General features: G+C 41.2%; 1 protein-coding gene and 1 long non-coding RNA gene across 14 annotated transcripts in view; one reads left to right on the top strand and one right to left on the bottom strand.

Annotated features, from left to right (window-relative positions):
* LOC143897511 (uncharacterized) overlaps nt 1–12,084 on the top strand; it is a 218,694-nt gene extending 206,610 nt beyond the window's left edge. For 2 of the 3 annotated variants that reach the window (XR_013256940.1, XR_013256941.1), the window contains one exon: nt 11,313–12,084. This is a non-coding gene — a long non-coding RNA (uncharacterized LOC143897511). The remainder of the gene's footprint in view (nt 1–11,312) is intronic. The other variant, XR_013256942.1, reaches the window with a different exon arrangement.
* The window catches only part of Rbp6 (RNA-binding protein 6), a 634,317-nt gene that overhangs the window by 205,858 nt on the left and 405,957 nt on the right, over nt 1–22,502 (bottom strand). The window contains exon 1 of one of the 11 annotated variants that reach the window (XM_077406198.1): nt 1,624–2,602. The exons of the other annotated variants lie outside the window; for them this stretch is intronic. The gene's annotated coding sequence lies outside the window, so the exon portion shown is untranslated. Of the gene's footprint in view, nt 1–1,623; nt 2,603–22,502 lie in introns of those variants that run through there. 11 annotated transcript variants of the gene reach the window in all.

The following is a 22,502-nucleotide window of genomic DNA, read 5'->3' as shown; positions in this document are numbered from 1 at the left end:
CTCAGAGATCATCTTCGAACGGAAAATTGGATAAATATTTTTTGATTGGAAATTTAGCTTCAATCATTTCACTTATACGACTTTATTCATGGAATATTCTTTATGGCATAATTTTTTTCTGATTCTCATTTAAACTATCTCTTAATTGTCAAATAACAAGTTAATGTATATAGTTCAATCGTCTAATATAATTGTGATAAATAAAAAAAGATTATATGTATTTTAAGTAAAATGAAGATAATACATGATGTGAGTAAATTTAATAGGTTTGCTTCTATAAAGAAGAATAATAATTGTTTTGGTATCCAGTGTAATTGCGATCCATTTGTAAATAAATCAGGTAAACTATTAAATCCAACAAGCTCGAATAATATAAAGTCAAAAATTAAATTTATTTCAATATAGTCAAATATTTCAGGCTCGATATAAATGAAAATCAATATAAACTGAATTTTATTCGGCTCACTTTCAATGATTACATCAAATGAGTTATTTAAAAAAAAAGTAACAGATAAATATATAATAGCTACAATATTTTTGCAAAATAAATTACTTGTATTAAATGTTAAAAAAGAAGTAGGATCGTTCTCTATTTCTACTATTATTGATTCGAAATAAGTAAATCAAAATAAAATATATAAATGATATTTCCTTCCTCGAAGCGATTTTAGAACGTAAAATTAGACAACGGGTGTGATTTTCGAATAACAAGATAGCGTTATATGTCACATTAATCTTGTACGTTTCAAAAAGTTAATAGCTGACCGCATTAAACTTCATTTGGTAATGACAGCTGATGATGAATTTGAACGAAAACTAGTTCGTCGTCAACGTCGTCGTTTACGAGAGTGAACCGTGCAAATTTGCCTCGAATATCGTAGGCGCATTCGCGAGAGAGTAGACGTCATCTACCTATGTAGACAGAACGGAAGCCGAGAAAAATTTCGAAAATAATAATAGACCTAAACGGGCGAATCGTACGAGACGAAGTTGTCCGCTGTCATCTCAGTGAAACATTTCTGTCACTGCACATTGTTGCGAGGAGTGCACGAGTAAGAGGAACTAGGATAGAAAGAGAGAGAGAGAGAGAGAGAGAGAGAGAGAGAGAGAGAGAGAGAGAGAGAGAGAAGGGGTTAAAGGAAGAGGTGGGAGGGGTGGCAGAGGGAATAGGGAGAGAGAGTGAGAGAGAGAGAGAGAGAGAGAGAGAGAGAAAGAGAGAGAGAGACAGAGACAGAGAGGGAGAAAATATCCGACACCCCGGTTGGTTGGTCCGCCTCTGTCCGACGGATGACGTCCACGATCAAGCTCCACCCACACACATGCCCCCAGCCAACGCACACACACAAACCCACACATGCTCATACACGCGTGCGTACTTACACCTACGCATACCGCACTCGTACACACGCACACACACATACACACACGCATACGATTTTGTGCTACCCGGTGCGTATACGGTTGGAGCCGACACTCGCGCGACGCATACACATGGGCGCGCGCGTGCGACATTCGCGGTACTCGTAAGCTCGCGAGGTCCTTCGGGATTGTCGATGGGGAAGTCTGGTTCGCGCACAGAGTTGGTGAGAAGATTCACCAAGAAAAAGGCTGCACGCACCGTACCTTCTCGGGGGTGATGAGCGGCGTGATGTACGTAGTGACCGCCGTCGTGTACAACTTGTGATGACCACCGAGGGGTTGAAAGAACTCGCAGGGTCACCCAGTACCACTAGCGAAATACCGAGTGCTGTGCGGCCGGCACGGTGCTTTTCCTCGGCGCGGCAGAGAAACCGGGACGAATGTGTCTCGATCGGATCCGATCTGATCGACCGGCTGTTGCGAGCGGCGGGTTCGCGGGTTGTCGAGCACACACGCGCGTATACCAGTTGTTCGTACGAGGTTGATCGTCTAACACGAATACGACGAATTCACGACACTTTCCGTGGATCTTGCTGTATTCACTAAAAGTCAAGATTTATCTTGAAGGATCCGCCGCGCTATTTGCACGATGATACTTGTTTACAAAAAGTCAAGTTGACCTCAGACAGATGTAAACCATCGATCATGGAGGGATCTATTTTGGAGGATCCTTTCGACGGCTCTCTCACAACTTTTTCTCACACCGGATCTAGACGTGACTGGTGGATTCGCGCTGCGAGCGTGACACTTTTTTGCGAAGATGCGGAAGACACTTGAAATGATTCTCGGGCCTTCAGCGGGCGATGTAACGCGCGAACGTGACGAGACCACGGTAGTTGAGAGTACTAATCGGTTTTGCGTGTGCGCTTTCCCTCTTCCAACGAGTTTCCCTGGATCGGCGCGCCTCCGTCTGACTGAAGTGGAACCGGTAACGTAGTATCAGACGATTCCTCGTATATCCTTCGCGTTATCACCGTCACTGGGAAGGTACGAGCGAGACGGAGCACTCAGGACAGACAAAGAGAAAAAGGGAGAGAGAGAGACAGAGAAAGAGAGAGAGAGGGAGAGAGATCGACTTGCGGAGCACACAGGCAGGTGGTCGTCGTCGCGCTCTTCCGTCACCGTACGTCGGGTTTCAATGCTGCACGCTGTGACGCCGAGAACAGAATGGGGCGATCGTAGAGGCCCGGGCAGTGAAGCCGTAGCGAGAGGAGGTGGAGAGGAGCCGCGCGGGTGGTGACGGCAGAGTAGGGTGCCGGATAGAGGGGCGAGTAGGTATTCCGGGAAGGGGCCCCTTCATCCCGCTCTTTCACGTCCTCCGCCCTCGAGCGAGCGCTACCCCTCCGAGGCGCGCAGGCGCCCCCGGGGCGCTGCCACCGGCTCGAGGGGAAGTACGTTTCTAAAGGAAGACGAAGGAAGAGCTATCCTAAAGAGGAGGAGGGTAGAAGAGCGCGATAGAATGAGAAGGAGAGAGAGAGAGAGAGAGAGAGAGGAGGGGAGATACAGGCTCTTCTCCTTCTCACTCGCTTCCTTCCTTCCTTCACCAGCAGCACACCTCAGCATCGACCGACGCGCCACGCTGCTCCGAGCCGCTTTCGTAGCCTCTCCTCCCTCGGCGTTTCCCTCCTCTTTCCCCGCAAAACCTTCTCGCCATGCCGACCCAACGGGAATACTTAATGCCAGGAGAGAGGCTGACTGCCTGACTGCCTATGCCAAGCCACGCTCGCTTGACGGCGGGATGGCAGCGAGGGAGATCAGCACACGGAAGTGAAGAGGTTCGCGCGAGCCGCCAGATGTTGCTTGTGAACCTTGCGGCTACTTGTTACGCGTCCGCGAGTTACTCCCAGCTGATGACAAGATCAGATCTCCTCGGTAGAATCGCGGACAAGTTGTACGAAATACCACACAACGCCGTGAAATTTTTATTTGTCTACATTGAGTCATTGTCAAAGTCTATTCCTCTCTTCTACTTAATATGTCATATATCGTCACGTATTGATTTCCGTCAATTGACTGTATAACCGGTAGATTTTATTTTTATCGTTGCTTACACTTAACTTGAAGCAAGAAGTTAGAGAGCAGTCAGAGATATTACGTACATAAGTTTAATTTCAGATCGAGGGCAACACTTATTGAACTATTTAAAGCAAAACGACCTGACAACTGCAAAGTCCGTTCTGTCTGATATTCTATCGACAGCTGCCAAGATAACGCAACAGCGATGACCCGCCACGCAAGTAGTTCGAATCCTCGCTCGGATCGGAACCGGAGTCCGGCCAATATTGATCACTACTACTGCCGTCGGATCCCGTAGCCAACTGTTTCCTCGGCCCTACTGCTTGGCTGGCAGGAAGCCAGGGGCCTTTCTCTCGCTCATCTACCGTCTCGGTGTGAACGTATCCTACGCTTAACGCGGAAGGAAGGATCTAACCTAACCCAGAAAGATTTCATTGAGCCGCAACGTGACTTGGCTGGCCGCCAATACTATGGACTCTCTACGCGGACTGTCGCAATGACCGCCACTCGCGAGAGAAGCTGCCATAAGAATCGCCGTTTTTGGAAAATATCGTCACTCCGGAATGTGCCGTCGAAGCTTCTCGGATAAGGTCGAATGGTACCACGGTTATCGAAGGGGATAGGCGACCATTTAGGGTCGTAAGAACCCGGGTCAAACTTCCACGAAATTACGTATATCAATATCGGTATTACGTTTTTTCCTTATCGCCGAAAGAGATAAGAAATTTGGTTTGTTTGTCCGCCGTTCGGTCTACGAGTTAGGGATGCCGGCGATAGCGCTATAGCGCAGGAGTGCAGGATTCCCAATAGACAGCGAGATGATGGCGCTTGCGAGAGGCAAGGCAAAAGGGAAGGCGAACGTTGCTTGCTCGCGTGCATTTGGCTTGCGTCCAAAGCGAAACGCTGAATGAACTTGGCGGGAAAACCGCATTGGCGCGTGTTTCCTTCTGTCGTACGACAGACGCGACTACAATGGCTGGCAATATCCTCGCACCGGCTGTGTAGAGACGTCTCTATGTCGGAAGATAACACTGAAGATAACCTCGGAATTTATCGACTCTCTTATGATAGCAGATAAATTTGTATTGTCCCGCCTGGGTATTTCTTACGGTAGCTTCTATTGAATAATTTCATATGTAAATAATTTATATTCGACAGTTCTATATTCCAACTGCGTCATGGATATGCAGAAATGTTAGTTATATCGATGTCAATCATCGTTAACTATAATTGCTCGCATTGCAGCTCTTTTTCCACACATATTGTATCTATATTAAAAAAATGCTTCGTTTTTTTGTCAAAAAGTGATGAAGTCCAAGCTCTAGAGAATATTATAAATTTCAATATAACGTATCTATATATGTGTAAATCGATACAAACGCATCGATTTGAGGCAAATTTCCAAATCAGATTTATATTATCAAATAAATGCTGAATACGCGAAGGCCCGATATTAAAAAAAAATAACAAATTAATTTCGAAATTTAAAACCAGAATGAATGGCGATCCAACAAATGTCCATTAATCGTTTTCCATTCCGCATATGAAATCATTTCGGCTTCCATTATCATATCTTCGCGGTTACGTATTTATGATGTAATAACAGCGCGTTACCGCGGAAACGGTTAGCGGCGACCGAATGACGGATTATTCACTGGCCTCGAGAAATTTGGCTGGTCAATGCGATCCCGTAACCGCTTCGACGGTCCCACAATAATCATTACTCTAGAGGCCGTTGACTGGCGAGGATGACGTGTAATCATGATATTGGCACGTAACTGAGTTATCGCGCCACACGGGAAGGTCTGCCCTTTCCTTCGGGGATGTCCTTATTCAGTCAATGTATATTCCGCTCGGTGACTAGATCGACGAGAGGTTAACGTAATCGGATCGTACACATTGTGTAAATCTTGCTAAGTGAAACGCTTCTCCATCTTTGTGACGATGCGAAGCAGAGAACCAATTTAAATATTTGATTTGAAAGAAGCTCATCACGAACAACTTAAACGACGCATTTAAATAAAATGCTATAATTTTATTATGCTCTGTGTCTTAGCAATATCGACTTGTAAGTTAAGTTACACATAACATATTCATTTAACAACTTTCTGCACTTTAATAAACTTATAATAGAAACAATTCGAACATGAAATTTTATAAGAACCGTCTAAAAATATTCACTCCAAAATTTTGTGAGATTAAAATGTTTCCTGAATGTACGTCGATGTTTCTCTAGCCATTCACGTCGTGAAAAAATAATTTTCCTTTCTTAATTTTACAAATATATTCAGAATTGTTAATTAGATGTTAATTAGATTATATTATGTAAAAACGTAGTTCCAATGATTTTCATTTTAACCGAATTCTCACAATATTCAAGATCGCAACATTGAAATTGGATGAATGAAAAAGTACCATTAACTCGGTCGCGGGATCGATGAGCGGATTCGTACTTCTGGAAACCTCGATACCGAAGGAAAGAGAATGCCGACGCAGCCTTCGATTCCTTTTAACTCGCCTTCCGCAATCAGTATTTGTTTCAGTGACAGTACAAGGGCAGCGTGTTTTCGTTGTCGGGCAGTAGCCGAGTTTCGGGAGGCCCGCATGCAAGATGCGCGCGCGGAGAAAGGGAATCGGGAAAAGGGAGGAAGAGACCGTTCGATTGCATCGTTCGACCGCAGTGGAAACTCTTCCACGACCCAGTTCGCCCTTTCCCGCATGACGTTGCTGGGATTTTTGGTCGCGATTCTCGAGCTCGATACTTATCTCCCGCAATATGGCTCATCCCGGGCAACCCGCCTCGGCTGTCTACCTCAAAACCACTTCCCAATATTCTTCCGACAGTTGTCCGCTGTCTCCTGCCTCACTCCCGTAACCTAGCCAAACGAGGAGCTTGAAACTTTTTCTAAAATATTAGACATTCGACGTGCTCGAGAGGCGTGAGGACTGAGGACATCTCTCCCCTCCACTCTCATCTAGGTCTCCTTCTCGTTTCAGTCTTTCTTTTCGTTCAATACTCATTCATTCCGAACTCAGTTGTTCGCAATTCGTTCGAAAAGTTCTCCGAGGTCGGACGTTGGAAGAAAGGTAGAAGGAAGAAGGAAGAAAGCAAACGAGAGAGAAGAAACGCGAGCGGGTCGGATCAAGAAAGCCATGGGTGGATGGGCAAATAGCTCGAATCACGCGAGCCGTTGCCTCGTAATTAATAGGGCGCACGAAAACGAGCTATTGCGCCATCAGCGACCCTCAAGATCCTCCCAGTAGCTACACATCACCGAGAAGAGCTGTCCGCCGTAGAGAGTCTTGGAGTCTCAAGAGATAAGCCTTAATCGATATTGACAGTATTTTACGCGTCTGCCTTTTTCGCCGAGGCAATGATAAGATCGGCGGATATAAACTTGCTAGTTCATGCAATAGTAGATAGTGACAATCATTTCACAATCAAAATAGATTTAAACTGGAAATGAATAATCTGAGACTATCTAATTGATGAAAAGCGCAAGGATGGTAAAATATCTGGTCGTAGAAAATGAACAATAAAGAAAAAGAGAGAGAGTTGAGTGTTTTAACATTCTTATTATACTTGTAAAAACATTATATATACATATATGCATATATGTGTATGCATTTATGTGTATACATTGTATTTCTAAAAGCATTAAAAAATTAAATTTATATAAATTTTTTGCTTTTCGAAGAGAGTTGTGAATAAGATAATTAACACGTAATTAACAGAATACATTAAACAACTTATATTCAATGTAATTACAATGTTACATTCTTAATTCATAAAAATATTAAAAATAATTTCTTCTACATTTACATTTTTAATCTTTATAACTACAATTATAATATTTATTCAATTGCAATGTTGTTTCAATTACATGGTTTTCAAAATGTTCTCGAAAGTTTATTAATTTTTTAATATCTAATAATGGTATATTTTCAAGTATAATAAGCACTAGCTTACTGTTCGTCAAATATCATACCTAGCGACTTAGCGATGTAACATTTCGTCAAGATTTCATACCCTGCAAAATTCACCCTGAGAATCGCTCTCCATCAGAATTTTATTCGCGCGTCTTTTCGTGCAAAAATTTATATCCAGTCGTAAGAACGCTTCGCGCTTCCCATGCATTTATCTCATTCACTTCATGAAGATGGCGGGAAAGTGAGGACAAGGGCAAGAGGAAAAGAGACGCGCCGAGAAGAGTTGGTCGGAGTGCTTGGAGTAAATCAAAAGAAGGAAATGAATTTTTATCGAGGACAGAAGGCCTCGGATTTGCCTCGAAAAGCAACGCCAGGCTCTCTGCTCGACTGTGAAAACCAAGAATCTACTAAAATCTACGAAAAAATCGGCGAGAAACTGCAGCAAAACGATACGATGTGCTCCATACCGTCTTACTCTCGTCTTCAGAAAAGTACTCCAGGAAAAATGCACCAGCGCGATAAATTTACCGGATCCTTCTCCCTTTTCCCAGACCGCCCTTATTTTTCTCTTCCCAGTGGCCAGTTCTTCATCAAGTGATTAATGGCATTAATAAGAGAGAGTTACCATCGTCATACCGATTGCCAAGATGCAAGATTTCTTATCGATGAAAATCATGTTTAACGGTTTCAACGAAAGAAAGTATTTGGCGACTGTGTAAAGCAATATTTTAACGTATAAAATTAACAGGTTTATTTCTTAATTTGAGAAATAATAAATATTAAAATTAATTAATTAAAATAAATTTTCATGTGACCTATACTGAAAACATGTAATAATAATTTAGTTACGAAACTCTGTACGCTGTATCTCTTATAAATTTATTACCCATAACTCCAATACCAATTCTGTAATTTGACACATTTATTAAAAGCATGTAATTTAATCGCCTCTACAATTTACATAATATTGAATACATTTGTATAACGTGTAAACTTTTTCTTATAATAATAAGATATATTTGTGAATTTATCTCTCTGAAACGTTAGTTTATTCATTCCTCTATCTTCCTGAAATTGTTTACAATTTCTTACCAATTACTCTAAACCTTACTCGCTTTGTATAAAGTCTGTGGTTGGCGAAATCACACGCGATTCCACTCATTCGGATGTTGGAGAAGTAGTAAATGATTGTAGTTGGCAAACATGTGATTACTAGAACGCGTCGGATGCGAATGCATCTACGTGGCAGAGTTTCGCTCGCGTTTGCTTAAAGACAGGAGAGAAGGAAGAGGTGTCGCTGGTAACTCTGCGGAAATGTACACGCAGGTGTATGCCCATAGTATCTCGGGGTTCTGTGAAGTTCTCGGTCGTTAATGACTCTCGGTCGTTAGATTGGTTTGCACGTAATATGCCCGCTGACGCAACGTTATATGCTCGATTAATCCACGACGTCATTTATCCGCATGATATTAAGACCGTGTCCATGAAAGAGAATTTTCCGAAAACGATTATTAATATGTGAACAATTCGTAAATTTTTCCTGCATTTTGTCGCGCTATTCACGAAATATTTGTGCCGATTCTTTATTAAAAATAATCCTTACTTCTATCTTTGTACAGGTAAATCAAATAAGAATAACGCGTTTAAGTAAAAATATATAATAGAAAATGTATTCCATTGTAAAAAATAAGAAATATTAATATATAATCAAATATTATACCTATATAATTCGATAGAAAATATCGTAGGCTATTATCAGTTCAGAATCATTAAATTTATTTTGTTATAACAAATCCAAATAGTATGACATATCTAGAGATTTTATTTTGATTAACTGGTTAATTCAAAATCCAAAAAATAAATAAATGAGATTAAATATTGCAATATGTTTGTATAATCATGAATCAATAAATATCTTATAAAACAATTTAAATGCAGTATTTATATATTATAATAGTCGTATTTCTCTTAATATTGTGTATTTATAAACTTTAAAAGCGTACTACAAACATAATTTTCATATTAATAACGACATATAACGCGAAATTTTAGAGAAACATAAAAAAAGAGAAATTTAGCTTTTAGATATTAAAATTCCACTTATCAAGACTGGCGTAATTCCATCTATGCCATTTGCAAAACACACAAGAAATTAAAAAAAAATGGCATACAAAAATGTTACACTCGCACAGATATTTTTGCAAAGAGGCGGCATTCCCTCTATCCGTATAAAGCTTTAAGAAGTGGATATTGCTCGTTTCGCACCTCTTATGACGTTGATCGTAAGAGGATTAGACTCGGATTTACGATTCTTTCGGGAAAAACGACAGAGGTATACAAAATAGTGTAATCTTGGAACATTGTGAAACGTCAGTACAAACTGCAGTCTTTGTCATCCAAATCCACTCTACGCGCACATATTCGCATTTAACCAAACAACCGATTTTTCAAAATAAATTTTTCAGATTAACTATTCTTTAAACACATAAATTCGTTTCATCTTATCTTGCATTCTAATTAAATTATTTGACACTAACAGAGCATATATTAATCATTAAAAGTATCTTCTTCGCTATACTTTATCTTTCAAATGACATTGCACACATCTACTAACAATATGTATAAGGTACTTTATAAAATACATAGCTTTTATGACATGCAATACATTAGTAATTAAGAGTCTCCATCTATAAAAAAATTAATCATACAATTCCTCGCAATAAATGTCATAAGATCAATAAGTGTCATTCAATAATTCGTCGAATATTTTGCTAACGTGAATTGTTTCCGCTGGAAAGCTATCGAAACATGATTTCACATTGCACGCTCAACTGTTCCCGCAAGTCGAGAGTGAAACTCTATCGTGGATGGAAATACGATTGTTCAGACGCACCTTGTATATTGATGCGTCAACGATCCAGAGAAAGAAGTAATGCGCGCGACGAAATCCCCCACGTTCATTACAACGGTATCGACTCTATTTCACGCTCATCAGCCGCGCGGGCGAGCGTCTAGAAAACTTCGGGACGAAGAGGAAATCTTGTCTCTGTTCTTCCCGGTTGCTCTCATCTCCGGTTTTGACGTCGACTATGGTCCCGAGCTCTCGAGGACCTCTCCGCGTGACACAAAGAGAAGAGACCGTGAACACTAGGGAACGCGCTTAAGAGGGGGTGCAAGAACGGAAAGTCTAGCAAGAGAATGAGGGGGGAGGGACAACGTGACAACACATGCGGAGGAAGCATCGCGGTGGCGACTTTTCGTAAAGCATAATGAAACTGTCTGGTAATCTTAGAAGCGCCGCACACCGCGACCGGTCTCAAGATAGTATTCGGTTGGGTTAAATGTCTCGAAATGGATATTCCTGCTTTCCTCTCTGCAGATAGACGTGGCCGACAACATGCGCGTGTTACCATTTCAGTATTACACGTATCCGTGCCCGTAGCTAAAACCCCGATGAGAATTCCGTGCCCTGCCTAAAGCGCTCACCTTAAGTCAAATTGTATAAAGTGGTTTCCCCATTCGAAAAGGTCAGAAACTCCGAGTGGGTTGAAATTTTTTTTTCAATCTCCGAGAAATAAAGAACAATAAGCTCAATTTTACAAATTCGTCGGGAATTTTACGAAATGCGTTATTAGTACTTTTAAAAACAATTGTTAACAAATTGTTATGATGATTGTCTACTGTAAAACTTACGCGATTGCGACAAATTGAATTTTGTATTTAGACGTATCTTTTCTAAAAAAAATAAGGCATGTTAAGTCGATACTCGCGCATATCTCGAAGTTTATTGTTGCCGCTGTTCCGCGATACCAATTACGATCAAAACTATACCCGGTCCTCTCGCTGTGCTTACTTCATTTGCAACTGTCGTCGTATTTTTGACAGTTGTGTGTATCAAGAAGTTTTCGGGATTAAAGATTTCGCTGACGTTGTTATTTTTGTTTCAGGATATCGCTAACTGTCACCAGAGGAGAAGCGCACTCAGAAAGATGCGGAGGAAGAGAAGACCGTCACGAAAAAGCTCGCGAGACATTAGTTCGTATTCTTAGCTGCATTTAACAACATTTTCAACGTCACATGCAGTCGTTCAAATCCGTTATTAAACATCACATTCACAATCTCTCAATTGATATTAAAGTCGCGCTGACAATATGAAAAATTATATACATATAGCGTATAATGTATAAATAATAATTATATAATACCGATATTAATACTAAAATATGAATATTAAAAATTTTTAATTCCGATCTTAATTACGTTATGATTTTCATACAATTATTTATTCTTTTCATATACCTATTTCTCAGACTGCTGACATATCTAAAGCATGATGACAGCAATTTCTTCATCTTCGCAGAAGCTCATCATGCAAAGCTTAAATTCAAACGTAAAAATGTTTGACTTGAACTGACGATATTTTTCAGTTGATATCAGTTTCCGTGATATTGACTGATTTCCCAACCTATCACGCACATTTCTGGGTGATAATTTTTAGATCAAACATGTCGAATCGAAATTCTCGATCGACACGCCAAAACCGACTAGTCTGTAATTAAGAGCTCCTCGAAATGCAACTTCGCGATCGGCAATGAGCGAGATAAACAGGAGCGAGACGGTCGCTTTAATTTCGAATTTCTCCTTGCTGCTTTCACACGGGAGACTCACCGATTAAATGTGCGATACGAGCCGCCGTCAACAGAAAACGCCTCTTCGATTCTTACCTGCAACAAAAAGGCAACGAGCATTTTAATCAAACTGTCGTCGAGCGAGATAAGAATAGGGCGCGTCTTGCGTTGGCATTTAGAAAGCGATTTCTTTCATTCTGTCTCGTCCTTCGAGCCTCTCCCTTGTTTTTCATGGTCCAATGATGAATCGTATAAATAAAACGGGTAAAAAATAATTTTATTTAAAAAGTACTCCTGTTATGTCTTGCAATAAGTAAAATGTCTTTTTTTCCTTCGTTCTCTTTTAAGACTATTTTATAAATCTCTACTTTATAAATCTTTCTCAAACAATTAAAAATGCATGATACTGTTATAAATGTCACGGAATAAAGTGTTAAATTTCGAGTATAAAACGATCGATGATAATCTCCACGATAGACTTAAATTCACTAAATTTATATTCGGTGCAGCGACGGCAAAAGTACCCCGGGTCGTAGCCGATCTCGCCAAAGTGCCCTGTACACAATCAATCTGTTAAACGCACTTATTTATCCTTGCCCGTCGGGGCGACGAGGCAACATTGGGACACCGGGATGGCGGTGTAGCTATTAACTACGGAGATATATTTGGCAATGGCCGAGCAGACGTACTGTGTGAAACTGATTTTATCGGCATTAGTTTAGTCAACGTACATCCACTAAATATTCCAATTATTTGGCCCTCTAATGGATAAAATTTCCAATTAACATTAAATTAAATAGCACTTTCATTAATTTTTTTTTGTATAACATAAAGATATATAAATATCGAAACAAGTAACAAAACTGGCAGAGTGAACATCCCAGCTCAACGAGGCAGTTAAGTCTGACTGCTGCCTATCCAGCGAGTGGACACAAAGCGTGTCAGAGGTGGCTATAAATCTCAACGGGCTTCTGATCAAACGATCAACTAATACCGGACTGTGAAAGGTTCGCTCTTTCCCCCGGAGCCGTGTCAGTGCTCCTTGCCCCTTCGTCAAGAACCCACTCGGTTACGGGATAATCCCAGCTGCATTACCTTGATGAGCTCCGGAACTCCGCCCCCTTCCCATGCCCCTCTACTCTACGAAGACCTCGGCTTATCCCGGCGTTTAGGCAGACGTGGCCTAAAGATGGCAATGCATTACTACGACTTGTATACGCATGCATGCGCAAATATGTATACGTACATGCAGGCGCGCATACAGGCACCCGCGTAATTCCATAACCGGGAAGACTGGCGTGTACACGGCGCGATATTGGGCGGATTGTTGCTGCTTGTAAGACGCCGTAGCGGCAAGCACGAGGACGCTGCGATATATCGCGAGAAAGGTACGGGATCCCCGAGAGACACCTTCCATTCAGACCGAAGGGAAAGATCGCCTGTGTGTGTGAGCCGGATCTCGCGGAGAATTCTGACGTAGCTAATATATCCTGCATCGCGCGCGCTCCACCTTGGCTCTCGGGCTATCTAGATCTCGGTATCGCGAGAGCTGATTTCCGGTCGGACAACCTTCTCCCCGAGGATTCCCCACGGAAATTGCTCATGGTCAGATAACACGGCTAATCGACTCGACGAAAGATAAAGATGCAACGGCGCGCGGAAGAAATTCCGCGAGATGTATTTAAGATCATGAATAGAACATTCGCGCGCGCGCGTTGTATTATAACCGAGATCAGAAATAGTTTCTAAAATACTATAAAAATATAGAGTACAATGTAAGTCGGCAATTTTTTAAATGGATAATTCTCGTTGAGAGAATAAAACTTTTAGTATACTTCCGAAAAGATATACAGCGATTTAGCATACAATAGCAAACGCTTCTTGTAAGTAAGGAAGAATTAGTAGAAATCTAAAAGATATATATATATATATATATATATATATATATATATATATATGAGTAAATTAACAAATGGTTCCTAAATTTAACCCTCAATCATATTTACTTGCTGTCCTTGTGCTTAAACGCTTAGGCCAAAATGGGACGCGATAGCACCACCGCCGGAAAGTCAATCGTGGTTTGCAAATTTGATCACGGGAATGCAGCCGTCGAAGTTCTAAGCGCCAGACTTCTAATCTTGGCGAAGAAGGAGAATAAGATAGCGACGGAAGGAAGGGAGGTCGCGAGATTAAAACGGGGGAGGGTTGTCAAGCACCGGGCTCATCTTAGTTGCTCTCTCTAAATCTCTCTCTGAGCAAGCTCCAGTGGCAATACGTAACAACTATTAGCGAACCGACATTCATCTCGTTTAACTCGAGTTAGCGGCCGCGCCGCGTAAACCAAGTCCAGAAGCCGCGTTAGCAAGCCACATTGCTTAATACGATCGTTGCAAGCGCGCGCGCGCGAGAATCATTTCGCTAATTTATACAAAGTGGTGCGACCTATCTAAACGCGTTAATCAATATTCGTTCGTCGCATATTGCACTCTCTCGTAACGACATTAGAAAATTATAGTTAATATTATCAGCAACGTTCTTAAATGCTGTATATAGAATACGGAGAAATAAACGTACAGAAGACACATTTCAATTTCTCAAGAATAAACGTAACGTAACAAGAATGGAATGCATTGAAAAAGATGCCTAAGACTTAAGTTACGTTTATCAAAAAATTTAATAAATGTCGTAAAAATCACTGAAAAAAAATGTGCTAATCCCCAAAAATATTTAGTCCGATACGTTCAATTAAACATTTTAGTTAGTTAACTAAACATTAATTAAATTAATTAATTCTTAATTAAAGAAACTATATAATGTTTAGTTAACCAACTAAAATGTTTAGTTGAACGTATCAGACTAAATATTTTTTTCGGATTAACAGTTTTTTTCTCAGTGTATGCTATTTTATATATGATATAAGGGTAACAGCAAGTATATCACATAAAATAATAAGTAATACGATATTGTAACAACAAATTTATTATAATAAATATCAGAGAATTCTCATAAACTGCGATTGAATTTTTGATCGAAAAAAAAGCAGATAAATCGAAAACTCTTGCTTTCTCATGCAAAAAGACAGAGAGGACAATAGGAAGGTTAATTTAACTCGAAACGTTTCGCTTTAGCCAGTCGAGACGTCAAAGACGGCCAACAATATCGCGGTATGCACATTTCAAAAGCATTCGGCACTCATTTCGGACACGTCGCGACGCGGTATTATGTTATTAGCTAGATCAACGAGCGTAAAGCGGTCAGAAGCAGTCAGAAAATACACCTGGAGAACATACCTCTCGAATCCCGAGAACCCGGCACTGACCGGAGGGCATAGGGGACGTAAGCTTGTTAACAAGTGTATAGGGTGTACAGGGTGCGGGACAAGTTGCGGGACACAAACCGCGCAAAATAAACGGACAAACGTCAAACGACTTTTCACACATTAACCATCCGAAAGCATGCCTCTTTAAACAAATTCCCCGTACGCGGTAATTAACGGTAACGGCATTAATTCCCCTTCGACAAAGCGATCGCTTAACCGGTTAACCAAATATGGAGAATGCGGTTTTTGCATTACGTTGGGTCCTTCATTAAATTTTTCTCGTTAAAAAGACCGTTACCGAGCGTAACTAAATTAGCAGGGATAATGGAAATTAACTTTTTACGTCCGCTCCCTTTATTATCATCTTCTTCTTTTGCTCTCTATCATCTCTTACGAGAACTTAGCATGAAGAATACTTCAATGAAAAAATTATCTTTATCTAGGCGTTTTTTTTGTCGTTACTGTCTCTTTATTTGTTTCGCGCTTGTTGCATATACATCTCTATCTCTCCTGTGCCATCAAGCCTCTTTCCTTCAGTCCTTCAATCCTTTCCACTTCACTCTCCTGGCAGAAACTCCTTCGTCAATCCCCAAAGGAGACGCAAGTAATGCCGGGATTATGTAAACGTCACTCCAGCGAAACACGCATCTGTTCGGACGCATTCAAATTATTTCAGCTGACAAACAATTGTAAGCATCTCTTCATAGCTCTTGAATAATTATAATCAATGTAAAAATAGCTCTAGATAATATTACTGTTAAAGAATTAAGATTTTTGATCTGATCGTAAAAGAGCTTTAATTAATTACGTAATTTTCTGAACTTTAAATTATTTTTACAAATTTTGATACAAACTGAATATTATATATTATCTTTTGAGCGTTTGTGGGAATTTCGACATGAAATATAACGTGAGAGAATAGAGTGTAGAGTAAATATATTCTCGCGCGTATCAGTCAACTTGAAACTTTCTCAACTCCCAACATGCTCTTACGCGATTTAATCAGCGCGACGATGTTACATGAAAAGACGCTAATTCACGCTACTTAGTGATTCCGTTTCGCACATGTGTGTCGCAAGATCTTTCGCAAATCTGCGCTAACGAACAGCTCATCGGCGCGCGTGTTCGCGTGTATCACAACGTGCGTGTTTAAAAATAAATACAATGCGATGCGTGATGAAGAAGCGATGTCGAAAATGCGCCACGGCACGTCTTCACTCTTTGCCAAATCTCTCCTCTAATCTCTTTCTTATCTGTTAGAAACTCGAAATCTATCCTTGTAATTGGTATTCACTATCCTCACCGTCTTCACTGATGCACCATACACTTGGTGCCCCAATTTAATATGACTTATGCATATTCAATGGCTTTTCTCCGTCCGCGTCTACACAAGAGAACAGTGTGCGCACAAGCCGCCGTGAGATGAGAAAGGGAAGCTAGTCAAGTTTTGTGACTTCCTAGTTTCTGCCTAATGTATGCTAAAGTGTTAAATGATTAGAGAGAGGAAAACTTTGGAACGAAGATAGCGTAAAAGATTATCGAATTTGATATACACACAAGTACATATATATATATATATATAAATTTATTAAAATTTTCTTAATCGCACCTCTTATTTCCGTGTTTTTTATCATTATGTATCTGCATGATTATATTATCAATAAGACCTATCATCGATAATAAGCGCATAAAAGCGAGATGAATCACGAATTATCGAATTTAAAGATGTAAAAAGATACAGTAAAACAATACCGGAACATTATTTCTGCATTAAACACTAATTATGCAATTCTCTCTGTAATTAAAAATTATACAGATAATCGTCACCAACGATTTCCACAGAAAATTACGCATAGCGAAATAATATTTCGTAAATTCGAATAACGGTGGATGTGGAGGAGGAGGAGGAGGAGGAGAAAAAGAAGAACCGGGAGACAGACAGATATGGCGCGCTGCGTAACTTTTCCCTTTATCCGCTCATCCCGACGTCGTCTGCCGGGACCCGACAATGAATGGATGTCAAAAACGCAGCAATTAATTCAGACCTGCGGGGAACAAAGGCGTAAGAATACCGTCGGCCGTCGTCTCGTACTCCAGAGAAGTTCTTCCTCGGAGACTCTCTCGCCGAAGAGGGATGAGATAGGTGGTTGGGAAAGAAGAGAGAGCGGAGGGAAGGGCGAGGAGAGTAAGAAGAACGAATGTAGGAGGGGAGGAAGTATAACTGGCAGTGAGGTAGCAACGAGCGGCAGGGCACAATAGTCGGATCATCCAACTTTACTTTGCTTATTGTAATTCAATTTCACGGGGCGTCCGCCTGTTCCTCTCGGTGCACTCGCTTGCCCGCGTCCCCTTCCTTATTTCCCTCTTTCCGCCCTGATGTCTTCCTCGGCGCGCGAGATCCTCGTCGGATTATAGCGGGAAGAAGGGAGAGGGGAAGAGGGCGCGAGCGTCTACCAACCCAACGCGGGAGATGGACTTGACAACTGTTTAACATCCTCGCTTATAATGCCGATCTCGCGCCGGCGGCCGCAATCGTGCCGCGCCGCGCCATTCTAGCCGCGCTAGAGCCGGGGAGTTCGCGCGGTTAAACTCGGGCTCTCTCACGTTCCTGTAATTTACGACGGCGTGTAACGCGAAACGTTTCTTCCGCCTCTCTTCCATTGTCGCGAGCGTTTTACCTGTCCGACGTGATTTTCAGCGGGATTATTCAGAACGTAGCCGTTAAATATATAGTTTAATTTAGTTTGCCTCTGTGAATTACAACAATGTAACGTAATACGTAAAGCGCATTCTCTTTCCCTGTTGGTCTCTCGGAAGCACGAGGTTTGATTTTATTAATAAAATCGTCATCGGGTTCGCAGATCCGTCGTTTATCAATAGCGATGTATATATTTATTGCTTAGTTTGAAAAATATAATCTCCAAATCTTTATAGGATTAGTGAACATTCCAATAATTCCTGTTCGATTAAGATATCTCGAATCAAAAACAGATACATGGATCCCCCACGGTGGTGCCGTCAAGCATGTAGGGTAAACATCGGTAACTGCTTGGGCGGCGAAGGGTAAGAGGGTTGCATTCCCGAGCAATATCTTGCACCAAATTGTGCACGGCACGAGACACCCTCCCTCTCTCTTCCAAGCTCTTCCACTCATGTTCTCCGCTTCTCACTCTCCGTCCATCTCTTTCTCTCATCTAGCTTCTCATCTCTCTTTCTCTCTTTCTCTCTCTCTCTCTCTCTCTCTCGCTCTCTCTCTCTCTCTTACCTGATTCACCGGCTGGGCTTCAACCGAATGGCTTCGTAGCGATGCCACGGCAAATACGTGAATGTTGACTCAGCCAGCTATCAGACCCGGTACCGGCGCGCTTTATTCGAGCTGACTAAACATGCCAACTTAGATTGCCATAACACTGCGCGAGCTACCTGCCACCAAGACCTCTCATTTCCACCTCGGTAACGCACGCGACGCTCTCCGACCCGCGAAGACTTCGAACGATATCCGTTCCGGTAATATTCCGATCGTCATAATATCGAGATCACGGTGCCGTATAAGACGTTCGTCAGCGAATACTTGAATAATTTTTATTTATGGACGCCGACTTATAGAAAGCTTAGGTTGGAGGGTATTTCGGATCCTTGAGCAAAGATTAATTGCATTTCAAAATAGTTCTTATATATATAATATTCTCAATATTAATATTAAATATAACAGTTCTAAATATTTTTATGTCCGGCAATTACTAAAAAATGAATCTTATCCACTAAAATGGATTTTTCTATATGTATAAGATAAAAATATTTTAACGGCATTTAACCGAGATCCAGCAAAGTTCTCCTGTATTATGATGAAATATATAAATCCCTGCAACTCTCTTACTCTAAAACTTTAATTAACTCAGATAATCCATGTGCTAGGCGAATGCAAAAAAGAGAATAACATTATATTAAGATGATATAAATGCCCGCGCCTCTTCGCTCGCTCCTGATTTATTTTCTCGCACTTATTATAGGCGCGACTTTGATTGAGCGCGACGCAAACGTTTATCGTCATCGGACACGGTTGGCTGGACTCCAGCGGGCGACGGCTATTACGTAAACAAAAGGCAAGACGAGGAGCTTGATATAAATCACATAGCGCATTATATCAGGAATTAGCCGGGCGGCGCGTGGCCGTGCCGGATCGAAACCGGTCCAGCGGCCGCCGCGGACCGTTCCAACGGAGCGTGATCCTTTTTGAGCTACCGCTTAACTCCATTACACGGCCTTTCGCTAATCTCTGCCCACCCGCACTCGTGCGAGCAGGTGCATCCGCGCTCCGTTACCCACGACTCGAGTTATCTCCGTTACACTTCAATCAACATCGGGAGCGATCTGCGCATTCGGGTACTGTGCGCGAGTTCCGTTCTGACGGCATATCAATCGCGTTCTCCTTATCCGCCGCGCTTACCGCCGTCTCTTCATGGTTGCGCATGGTCCAACGCCTAGACCGTTAATAAACGGGACACTTTCCCAATCGATTCCTTCTAATGATAGATAGTATAGTATATATGTACTATATGGTCAATGTCTAAGAATACAGATAATATATTTCAAAAGAAATAGTAGATTTAATTGTTTGTAGATGCAAAAGAGTTATAATACTCGTGACAAGCTGTGATTTAAAAAAATGCTTCTAGATACTGCATATAAGAAAATGCCACTTTTTTGAAAAGAAAGATTTCTAAAACCCAATGTCATTAATATCGATAAGACGTAATTGTTAATATAATATGTTATTCTCTGAAAAATATAATATGCTATTATCTGAAGAAAAAGTATGTATAATTTTTTAATTAGTTCTCCATAGATATTGAATATAATTTTACGTTTCAATACGCAGACGTGGTTTATCTACCTCCAGTTGTTTGCGACGCAAAGTAAGGCATCGCGTATTTTTGTCACAACTGGCTGTCAGCCTCCCGAGATACTGTTAAATATACGCGCTTCCGCATTTCTTTTTACGGGCTTTATTCGAAACGCCAGAAGGGAGGCTGTATCCATCGCGCGGTTTATAACAGGAAAATTGTGGCCATTCGTTGTTATGATTCCGACCGTGATACGTGCCTCGCGATCGAAAGACACGAGGACAGAAAGTGACTTACACGCGACATACGGCCGGTTATGATCAGGCGTAAGTACGCGATATAAGATGTCGTATGGGCAGTCGTAAACCTGACGGACACGAGCGGGCATTCCTCGCTTTATTATCTGCTTTACTACTTTAATATAATAAAAGTCGAACCGCGCGGTAACGGACTCGTTGCCTTCGAAAATCCGAACTTTATCGGCTAACATCTATATTTCGAATTGCTCCGTTACAGACTTTCTTTATTTTTTTACGCCGCCCCTATTATAACTGCTACCCTCTGCACTATGAATATATTATACAGAATGGTCCATCACATACTACCGGAAATTACTTTAATACCGGAGACTAGCGGCCAAAATAAGAAGAACGATGACCGTTTCAATGCTTATAAATAGTTGTCAAGATATAAGGACCGAAGGGGATTGAATCCTTTTGATGAATTAATTTCTAACAACACAAGCAGATAAAAGAAGCTTTATTTAGTCGCTCAATCAGTTAATGAAATAATAGATTTTTCATATGTATGCATAAATTTAAGTTTAGGAAGGAGTCGAATTACTTTAGACTTTATGCTCTATGTGAATCTCGATTCCGATGTCGCAGGTTTCGAATTGCTCACAGAAATATCTAGGTACAAACTGACATTTCACGTCGGGTGTCCTTGTCATAGGATACGCCGGCACGATCTCGTAGACGGTTAATTGCGGTATCCCGCGGACGAAACGTGTTCCGGATTCTGCAAAGGACAACACGGAACAAGCTCTAGTCTAAAAATATCGTTTTTAAAAATAACAATTCATACGATATTTGAATAAAAAGTTCACATAAACAAAATAGCAATTTTTTAGTTTAATTTTTAATATTAAAAAAATGTATAAGTTTTGAAAGTATATTCAATATATTACCGACTTCGCGATTAATATGCCATTTGCATTTTGGAGATTGTTCAATTTACATCATTTAAGCATATGCTATTGTAAAAACAACAATGATACTAATGTTACAAGTCGTGTGAACTAAACTCACGTATTACTACGCAACCAATATTATCATTTTTTAATTGCTTCCGTTATGTTACAAAATCATATTGTGTACTTTATAAATTTCATAAAATTTGTATCATTCATTAATTGAAATGTCAACAAATTGCTTCAACACATTCCAATACTTGATAAAACCACGGCCATGTCACTAATTGTAATTCTTTGTTCGTATATTTTTACAATTTCGCGCAACGCATAAAATATTATTTTATATTTTCGGTGACGCGTGCTTTCCAATTGCACGATGAAATTATACACACTACATGCGGTTTGTATCTCGTAAGCACGCGAGGCTGATTCAATGCGAGTTTCATATACACGAACAAATCGAAAGGAGAAGAAGAGTGTAAGAATGTAGGGGGAACGACGGAACTCTCGCGAAAGGGCTCTCTCCCCAACCTCCCGTTTCTTTATTCCTTCCTTCCTTCCTTCCTTCCGCGGTGCGATATGAGACCACGCGGTGTATATTTCCTCTGGTTATTACATGCACATTCTATTATCTTGTATTCGTTTCTCCACCTTACACCGCGGATCTCTCATACTTCTCCCCTAGCCTCCACTCCCTCGATATCCCGTGCCTATGCCATATTACACGGCGCGCATGCAAGTTTAACTCCCCCGTACACCCCCACGACCCCTCTCGCTCGCCATCACTTTCGCCGTCCTTCTCCTCCTTCTCCTCCCTTCATTTCTACCGGTTTGAAATCCAAACTCCTGGAGATTGGTAGCGGAAGGCACCGTACCCCGCCTATCCCACAGGGAAATACATAGCCAGGCTCAATTAATGCCCTCGAAATCGAAATCTTATTTCGTGCACTCGCATTCCAACTTCCAACGGGTCTTTCACTATCTCGCTACTTCTTTCCGTCCTCCTCTCTTCATTTTTTTTTGTTCCTTTCTCTCCAACTTGTTCCCTCTTCGTCCCTCCCCTCTCCGTGATACTAAAGGAAATCACAAATGAATACGTAATGCGTCCCTGCTCGGCAACCGCGACAGAAATCTGCCCAGTTATTTTCCCG

The sequence above is a fragment of the Temnothorax americanus genome, unplaced genomic scaffold, assembly GCF_048541705.1.
Source record: "Temnothorax americanus isolate GAGA-0224 unplaced genomic scaffold, ASM4854170v1 Scaffold1, whole genome shotgun sequence".
NCBI classification, from domain to species: domain Eukaryota; kingdom Metazoa; phylum Arthropoda; class Insecta; order Hymenoptera; family Formicidae; genus Temnothorax; species Temnothorax americanus.
The sequence above is the reverse complement of the archived record's forward strand: the minus strand, read 5'-3'. Positions and strand labels throughout refer to the sequence as shown.